This window comes from Alexandromys fortis, unplaced genomic scaffold (assembly GCF_014885135.2).
Source record: "Alexandromys fortis isolate MF-2015 unplaced genomic scaffold, M_Fortis_MF-2015_v1.1 scaffold_89, whole genome shotgun sequence".
Taxonomy (NCBI): domain Eukaryota; kingdom Metazoa; phylum Chordata; class Mammalia; order Rodentia; family Cricetidae; genus Alexandromys; species Alexandromys fortis.
The window spans coordinates 306133-315609 of record NW_026067973.1 but is presented as its reverse complement, the minus strand read 5'-3'; the positions used below and the strand labels follow the sequence as shown (position 1 = coordinate 315609).

Below are 9477 nucleotides of genomic sequence, written 5' to 3'. Positions count from 1 at the left end.
AGGCAACTTAATATATCCAACTCATTATTATGTAATCCCAAAGACTGGTAGGAATCTTTTTTAGCAATCTAACATCTATTAGCTACACAGTTTCAATCATTTCAAAATGCTTTAAGATTAAATATATACTACACACACACACACACACACACACATACCGCCCCTCCCCTAAATAGTGAAACCCTATTGAAAAAACTAAAGATACTATTTGCTAGCCTGGTGAGACATACCTTACTATACTCCCAGCACTACTGAGACTAAGGAAGGAGAACCTAGAGTTTGCAGTAAGCCTGAACTATATAGGACACTATCTCAAAATAAAACAAAACAAGGACTAAATACACGGTGTCACGTCATGCAACTACTTTACTTGTAATTGCCCCATTCTTCCATTTTTGAATTCTACAACCCAACTTACCGAAGTTTTGATTCTTAGATCCTTTGGAGGGAGTTTTAATGTCTTTTTCCAGTCATCACCAGGTCTAGAGAGAACACAGCAAACAAAGTTATCACAATTCATAGCTTCCTCCTTAATACAAAGAAACGTCTCAATAGTACTACCCCTCTAAAAAAGCACAGTAAGTATAATACGCTCTACATCATTAACAAGAAGGAGGGACACTCCTGTACTTAATTAACAATAGTGTTAACTTCAGGGAACATGTTCTTTGGGAAATCATCTAAGGGGATAAATTTAAGAACAGAAGGGCTGCCAGCATCCATCCTCCTCATCCTAAGATTAGAAGTACAAGTGTTTGTCAAAACACATTTTATTTGACCTACTAGTATTTAACTTTTTTTTTTTTAAATTAACTACAAACATTTAACACCTAGATTTCATATAAAGGCTCAGTTTCTGGATCTTGAAAGACTGCCAAATCCACAACAATTCAGGGAAGCACACTTTGGCAATAATGTTTCAAGTTCTTGTATGGTAACAGTTCAGTAGAACTTAGTAACTACAGCCTTTTCTTTCTTCTTTTTTTTAATGCTAAGAAATTAAACCCAGGCCCTTGAAAAAGCCAGGTAGTTGCCAAAGGGCTACCTAGTAACCAGAACTTAAAATCACTAAGTGATGCTTGTAAACAGTAAGCACCTTCTAACTTGGCACAGTACCCTACAGTCATCCAAGCCTCTGACTTCTGGTAACTACCCAGGAGAAGGAGGCAGAAAGACCACCCGAGCCATGGAAGTTCCAGGCTAGTCTGAACAACACAAAGACCTCGACTTAAAATACAAAAGCACACACAGTCTTGACGTTTCTAACAGAGGTTGCCTTAATTTTATTCTTTATTCCTTCTGTGATGGCTGCACCAATTATTCCCTCAATCCTCTACGCTCTCACATACAAACTGTGTCTACCAAGCTTATCAGTAATGTATACAATGATGTATGATGACACCCACCAGGTGATTCCAGCACCCAGGAGGTGAAGTAGGAGGTTTAGGAGTTCAAGATTACCCCTGGCTACATAGGTACTTGGAGGCCAGTCTGAGCTACACGAAGTGCTGTCTCAAAAAAAAAAAAAAAAAAAAAAAGGCAAATAAGTAATTTATGTAAAATAGTACTAACAAAAATAAGACCTGGAGACACTTGAAACTGTCCCCAGAGCACCCCAAAGGTTGATTTGTCTAATGATAGAGCTTGCATTAAAAGCAAAGAGCCTAACACAGATACATTTCTTTTTTTTTTAAATCTAAATAAAAACTTGTATCTATATAGCCCAGGCTAGCCTTGAACTCATGAACCTCTCTCTGCAGACACCAATGAACACTAGATAACCACCAAGTAAAACAGCTTGCCACACAAATTCAACAATGCATAATATAAAAAATATAATGCAAAAACTGGCTCATAGGAGCTGGAGAGATGGCTCAGAGGTTAAGAGCACTGGCTGCTATTCCAGAGGACCTGAGTTCAATTCCCAGCAACCACATGGCAGCTCACAACCATCTGTAATGAGATCTGGTGCCCTCTTCCTGGCATGTGGGCATACATGCCAACAGCATATTATATGCATAATAAATAAATCTTTAAAAAAAAACTGGCTCACAAATTATACTCAAATATATCTTAAAAGTGAGAAATCAAAGTGAGCAAACAGGTGAGGGAGGTAAGTACTAAAGAGTTCTGAAACAGCTGACAAAACCCAGAACTCTTCAAAGAGATGACACACTTAGAAAATCCCAGAGGAAAAATTGTTACCCCAAATCAAAAATTTTAAGTGAACAATACTTTCATACTGAAGTGGACATCTGCTCTTAGGAACTGAAAGGAGCCTCAATTTTGCTTGCCTATTTGTGTTAAAATAAACTACAATTTATAAAATATTCCCATTTCTATAGTTGTTAAAACCAATTCCACTGTGCCACTCATCCCAGCAACCAGGAGGCACAGGCAGGCAGATCTCCAAGTTCCAGGCCAGCAGGTTACATAGTGTGGTACTGTATCAAAACAACAAAACAGTGGGAATTCTTACAGACCAGCAGTGACTCTCATAGCAATAATCTAAATATTATAGTAGCCAGGGAAGACTACTTTTCCCTAAAAGACTCAGATTACAAAAACCAAAATACAGTTCAAACTCAGGTGGTGACACACATCTATAATCACAGCATTCAATCAGAGCAGGGGTACAAAGACATCATCTCAAAAACAAAACAAACAGGGGCTGGAGAGATGGCCCAGTGGTTAAGAGCACTGCCTGCTCTTCCAAAGGTTCTGAGTTCAATTCCCAGCAACCACGTGGTGGCTCACAACCATCTGTAATGCGGTCTGGTGACCTCTTCTGGCCTGTAGGTATACACACAGACAGAATATTATACAATAGTATACACATAAAAAATAAACATTTAAAAAAAAATAACACACAAACAAGTCAATAAACCAAGTATCATATATAAAGATCTGTAGATGTTAAACCATTTTATGTATGTCTATATTTTTAACAGAAGCCCAACTTCCATTGAATGAAGTTTTACATGAAGGAATCCTTCCTTATAAGTCCATTTTTAGAATGCCAGTTCCTTCGTCTCTCCCCCACCCCCCCAAGACAAAGGGTCTCTGTGTAGTCCTGGCTGTCCCTGAACTCACTTTGTAGACCAGTGAGTTGGTCTGTAGCTCACAGAACTCCATCTGCCTCTGCCTCCCAAGTGTTGGGATTGAAGGCGTGCATTACCATTACCATCACCATCCAGTTAGCCTCTGTCTTTAAAAAATGAAATAAGTCTGAATCTTTAAATCTGCTTTTTCAGGGGGCTGGTTAAGAGCACTGGCCTACGTTAAATTTCCCAGCACCCACCAGGAGGCTCACCACCACTGGCAACTCCAGTTTCAGTGGATCCAACCCACTTTTTTAGCCTTTATGGACACCAGGCAGGCACACAGCATGGAGACATACATGCAGGCGAATGCCCATGCACATAAAATTTCAAAAAATTTTTTGTTATTGCAAATAAATTTTATTTTTCAAACTTTCAAACAGCCTTTACCTGTTGTATAAACTAGGGCAAACTGCTGTGGTAACATTAGAAAGCCCCCCTCACCTAAAAAGAAGAGTCGGGTGTGGCGCCTCACACCTGTAACCCTAGCACTTGGGAGACTCAAACAGGAAGACTGCCCAGGTCAGCCTGGGCTACAGAGTAAACCTAGCTCAAAAAACAGACAGAATAGGATCATTTTATTCACATTTATACAAACTGTACATTTATTTAACATAGCAATTTATAGATGCTTACGTTCATCACTTGCTGAGTTAATTATGGCAGAAATACATTATTCTACTACAAATACCTACAGACCATGACTAAGTCATCTGCAATCAAAATGGTTAATATTACGTAGTCAAAAAAAAAAAATAAACAAACTGTGGCCTACAAGTTTTTCTTCTAACACTTACTTAATAGTGGCGGTCATGCTCTGTGCTTGCTGTTGAGTGCCGTTATTGATTGTGTTGGTGTTTTTCAACTGGTTCATCTGTTGCTGTGTCTGTGTGCCCCCTCCTCCAGGGCCACCACTGGGCTTCACAGGGCCCCTCAGCTGACCATTCTGACTGGACAGACCCATTATAACAGGGTTCTCTGTTCTGGCCGTGCTCATGCTTTGTTAACTGCAAAGGTGTCTCTTTCAAACTTCAAAATTTTTGAAAGTCAGTAGAGAAACTGTAATAACAGTTTATGAGGCTCTCCAAAATGAAGAGATAAATAAGTCTTGCTCAATATATGAGTCCTTTATTGCAATTCAGGCAAGCACCTGTAAGTCTCTGAACGGCAGGCAGCAGTAGTTAACTTGCTCTCATGCACCGAATCAACTCTATTTTTTAAGCCCTCTAACAAGCTTGAAGTATATCTGAATTCACTCACTTCAATCTGAAACAAAGAAAAAAATTTAGTCAGCAAACAGCAAAGGCAGGGTGTAAAGCCGTTCCCTTCTAAAGAACTCCTTTGCAATGTTTATCTTTTAAAGGATGACTAACAGCCACACTCAGGCCAAATCACTAGTTGACATAGCAAAGACTGAGTGAGGCGCTGCCTTCAAACCCCAATCTACAAGGACTCCAACCTCACATTCAAATTTTCAAGATCAAAGTAAGCTAGAGAAAATGAGGCAGAAAGACACTATTGACAGAATTCAAGTTCACCGTCAAATAACAATCTGTTCTTCAATCTCCTGATGAATTCTCTCCAAGTCCTACAACCTCCAAAAACCATTACATTAATTGCATTAAGACTTGAAATATCACTCGATTTACTTAATGTAAATCTAGATTTAAACAAAGCAAGACAATTCACTTACATTTTTCTATTTCTGACAGCAGCCAAGAGATTTTAAATGAGAAAAACTGCTCCAAATACTACAAAAAGGTTATCAGTTTCGACTACAGAAGGTTTTTTTTTTTAATTGAGCTTTTGTTCTTTCCAAATAAATGAAGCGGTCAAAAGATCTGTATGGAGCAGTCTACATGTAAGAAATCTTTTGCTTGAAAAATTCCAAGACCCCTCTAACTACCAAACCAAAACACCTCAATACAAAAAACTGACTGTTGCCTTTCAGTAAGGTTCTTCAGAACAGTATATCCTAATTTAAAATAACATTGTTTTTAAGAAAATGAAATTTTCTATAGTTAAGGGAGGGAAAAGTTTGTTTAACCAAAGGGTTAAACAAAATTGAAGCTTTAATAAAATTCTCCCAAATCACCCAGAGTATCAAGTCTAATTAACAGTTATTTTTAAGAAAAAATTGCAACCTCTATTTGTTCCTCAAATAGGATTCTCAAAATTTAGTAAATAAAAAATTGCCAAGGACCAAAACATAAGCCCAACTCCTTTGGTTTATCTTTAACCCCCTTATGTTCCACCCTCTCGCAAAAGAAGAAAAAAGAAAAAAAGCCTAGCTTAATCTGTGCTATTTTTTCCCATGCACCAATGTATCCCAAACCCAAAATTCTAAAGTCAAAAGAGATCTCAAGTTTTGTTAGCAAACACTATGTTTGTTGAAACAAAAAAAACTTTATACATCGACTTGCTCACAAATGCTGCTTATCACACGAAGTTGTTTATCTGTTTTGGCAACAGCTATTTTTCGTACTGACAGGTCTGTATTATGATCAACAGTAGCACGTACGTCCAACAGGAAGGGTTACCTGCTTGCAAAGCACTAAGAGGATGAATATTAAGCGACCATCATTACTGTCAATCAAACACAGTAAGACCTCCTATTGCCTTAAATCCAAAGTGAGCCTCCGATAGCTGCTCCCTTCTTAAACTGACACCTGCACTGCAGTTTTACGTCTCAGAGGAGAAAATATTCTTCCTACCCCTCCCCAGTTTAGATTTGCAAGTTAGATTCCAACATTAAAAAAAAGGAAGAAGGAAAAGAAGGAAGGAAAGAAGAGAGAGAGAGAGAGAGAGAGAGAGAGAGAGAGAGAGAGAGAGAGAGAGAGAACAACCCCACGAAGGAACGTAGACTTAGTTGGGAGGAGCCCCTGGCGGAGTTAATTACAGCACTTCCCAGACCGCGGTTAGCAATTGACAGTTTCACACCCAAGACGGTACAGTCAGCTCCAACAAGGGCTTTTGTTTGCAAATGCAGCGCAATTTCTCTAAGCCTCAGCAGGAAGTTGGAGTGGGGTTATTCTGAAGGAAAAGGGCGCTGTGGAAAAGGCAAGAGCCAAGCCAAGGACTGAGTCCGGTAACCGTAGGGCACTGATCCCTCGCTCCCTCCCCCAACCACACTCCCTTCAGACCCAGCTCCCTCGGATCCAAACGCCAAAGGGTTTGCTGCCCTGCAATCCTAGCTGCGCCACAAGAGCCGCAACCAGCTCCGCGAGTAGGAAACAATAGGGACTCCCCAAGGAAAGCACGGGAGAGAACCCCCAAATTGGAAAGCCTCTCCTTTCCGAGCCGCGGAGTCTCCCCCAAGCCCCCGGTACCCCGCGACCTGCAAGGCCTACTTGCACCCGAGCAGCTGCGGGTCCTCTCCTGGCCCCGGCTCCGGACCGCACAGCCCTGCCGCCCCGCACAGGGCCGCCGAGTCCCGGCCGCCGCGCCGTCCCCGCTCCCGGCTGCCCCGAGCACTCCGCCGCTCCTCCTCCAGACCCCGCCGCGCACCGCATTCCTCGGTTCCACTCCTCTCCGCCTCCCCCGCTCCACTCAGCGGCCGCCCGCCCGTCCTCCCCACACCCCCCGGCCGGGCCTGGGCCTCGGGCCTCCGCCCCAAGCGCGCCCCGTCGCACGCCCGAGGGGGCTCCCCCGCGACCTTCACGGCCCTGCCGACCCCGACCACGCCGCCTCACCCCCCACGTCCCGCGGCTCGGGCTCGAGTCCTACCGCCGAGGCCACTCCCGCTCCGCACCCTCGGTCCTTTATTGTTGACTCGAAGCTCCCAAAATGGCGGCGGCTCCTTCCTCTTCGGAAACCTCCGCCCGCCCCCACCCGGCCCCTCGCCGCTACGCCCGCCGCCCCGCCCCCGCCGCGCCGCCCGCGCCGCCGCCGCCACCTCCCTGCGCTACCTCGGCCGCGGCCCGGTGTGTGGGCGCCCCCGAAGTCGCCTCCGGGCTGCGCTGACTCCGCTCCTCTGCCCCCTCCCTCGCCCGCCGTCGTCGCCGCCGCCTCCCACCCTCTTCCTCAGCCTCTCCGCATGGCGGCGCACGGCGGCTCCTCCTCCACACAAGATGGCGAGAGCTCGGCCGCCGCAGCCGCCGCGGCGGCGTCGCGGCTTCCTGGGCGCGGCGGCCGAGCCCGTTCCCTGACCCGACCGAGCTCGGGGAAATGTGGGGCTGCTTTCCGGGAATGACGGACGGAGGGACGGGAGGGAGGGCTTGCCTGCGGCGCGGAGGACACCCAGCTGGGACGCGAACGGTGGCCGGGGACAGTCGCCCTTGCCTCCGTCCCTCCGAAGCTGGCTGGCGGGCCGGGGCCGGCGGGGAGGGCTGCTGGCTGCTGAGCAAGGACGCGCTCGCTCGGAGGGCAGCCGGCGCGGGCTCGGCGCCGGGAAGCTGACCTGGGATGGCCGGGAGGCTGTCGCGAGGCCGGGGCGCACCTCCACCCGGGGACGCGCGTAAGTGGGGCCGGCCGGGCCCACGCTGCTGGGGAGCCCGCTCCCGGGGAAAGCGAGAGCCGGGAGCGCGCCCTCGGTCGTGGGTTACCGAGCCCAGAGTGCAGGCGAGGTCACCCTTTCTTCCTGCCCGGAGTGACACTCTTCTAGAAAGAAGGGCGGACCGCCTCTACGAGCAAGGACTCACTTATGGAAATGGGAAACCAGTAGATTCTCCCGTCTGGCCCTCACTGCAGATACTTGTGCGTTTGTTTCTGGATTTTCAGATCCTAGTGTCTTACCCTTAATAGAAAAAGCCGTCTTGTTCCAAGTAAAGTAAACATTTGGAGATAGAATCGAGCTGGGCCAAAGGGAAAGTGAAAACCTGGGTCTCACGCAGCTGGGAGGCGGAAATAAATGGCCAAACCATTTGTGACAGTATGTCTCCGTCCCGGAACACCAACTTAAAGGGCACTGGACAGTCAATACTTAGTCACTGACTGGTAGCTCCCTTTTTTTTCTCTTTCTTTCTTTCTTTCTTTCTTTCTTTTTTTTTTTTTTTTTTTTTTTTTTTGCCGCGGCTTCTAACTTGAGACCAATCAGAGAAAGCCAAATCTGTTCTCTAAACCAATGACTCCCTGCTTCTAGCCCTCCTCCCGCTTTCTTTCCAACAGCATCCAATGAGAATAAGCCTGAAGCCTTTCTTCCCTCCCACCCCAATTTTCTTTTACTTACAGTAGCGCTTATCTTTTTTCCACCCTTAAGGGCTCAGGTCTTTACCAAACGTCGGTGAATGCTTACTTGTCCCCATTGCCATAGCAAGCCCCGAACAAATAACAGCCTGTTGTCTTTTGATTTAGTTCCATAAAGCAAAGACTGCCGCTTGTTGGCTTAAGACAAATTGTTGCAACGCACCTCCGCCTAGCCTGGAACTCATGACTGGGATTTACAAGTGTGTGCCACCGCACTAAGTACTTATCATCATCATTACTACCAAATTTTACTTTTACTTTTTGCAATTCTGAGTTTAAAGCATGACATCTCCCACCCAGATTTTAAAATAAACTACTCATACAAGGGAATAGGCTGGCACCTTATGCTCACCGTGGAGAGAAGCTAAGTGTGCTCAATGATTTCTTGAGAAGAGGTATGAGGCCTTGTTTATCCCTTTCTGTTATTGGTTTTTTTTTTTTTTTTTTTTGGATCTTAGTTTTTCAAGACAGGGTTTTCCTATGTAGCCCTGGCGCTCCTGAAACACTGTAGACCAGGCAGGCTCAGACTCAGAGATCTGGCTGCCTCTGCCTCCTGCCTCCCTGAGTGCTGAGTGAGGTTAAAGGCCTGCCCCAACACTGCCTGGCCTCAAGTTGTTTTTTATTTGTTTGTTTGTTTTTGTTTTGTTTCTTTCGAGACAGCTTTGGAGCCTGTCCTGGAACTAGCTCTTGTAGACCAGGCTGGCCTGGAACTCACAGAGATCCACTTGCCTCTGCCTCTGGAGTGCTGGGATTAAAGGTGTATGCCACCACCTCCCGACCTTCAAATTATTTTTATTTCTTCCTTTTAAAATGTATCTTAGGGCTGGAGAGCTACCCAAAATATAAAATGTATTTTATTTGATGTGTATGTTTTGCCTAGGTGTTCTGTCTGTGCACCATATGCGTGCAGGGGACCTGAGGAGGCCAGAAAGGGGCTTTGGATCTCCAGGAGCTGGAGTTACAGATGGTTGTGAGCCATTACGTGGGTGCTGCTGAAACTAAACCAGGATCCTCTGCAAGTGCAGCCGATTGTGATGTTCTTGCCGCTCGCTTAGCCATCTCTCCAGCCCCAATTTGCCCCATTAAGGATCGGAATTCCGAAGTAGGCCTCTCTCTCATGGAGTCCCTTTCCCCTACAGTCTCATAGCCATTCAAGCTATGGGACCAGCCAAAAAAAAAAAAAAAAAAAAAA

At 45.6% G+C, this 9477-nt stretch overlaps 1 long non-coding RNA gene across 2 annotated transcripts; it reads right to left on the bottom strand.

Moving 5' to 3' along the window:
• Window positions 1-359: 359 nt before the first annotated feature.
• On the bottom strand, window positions 360-6948 carry LOC126509981 (uncharacterized). Of its 2 annotated transcripts, none has more exons than XR_007594293.1 (3): window positions 6828-6948; window positions 3899-4367; window positions 360-482 (listed from the first exon to the last, which is right to left on the bottom strand). It is a non-coding gene; the product is annotated as an uncharacterized lncRNA (long non-coding RNA). The 2 variants fall into 2 exon arrangements; XR_007594294.1 differs by having other exon boundaries at window positions 6794-6923.
• Between the last annotated feature and the right edge of the window lie 2529 nt (window positions 6949-9477).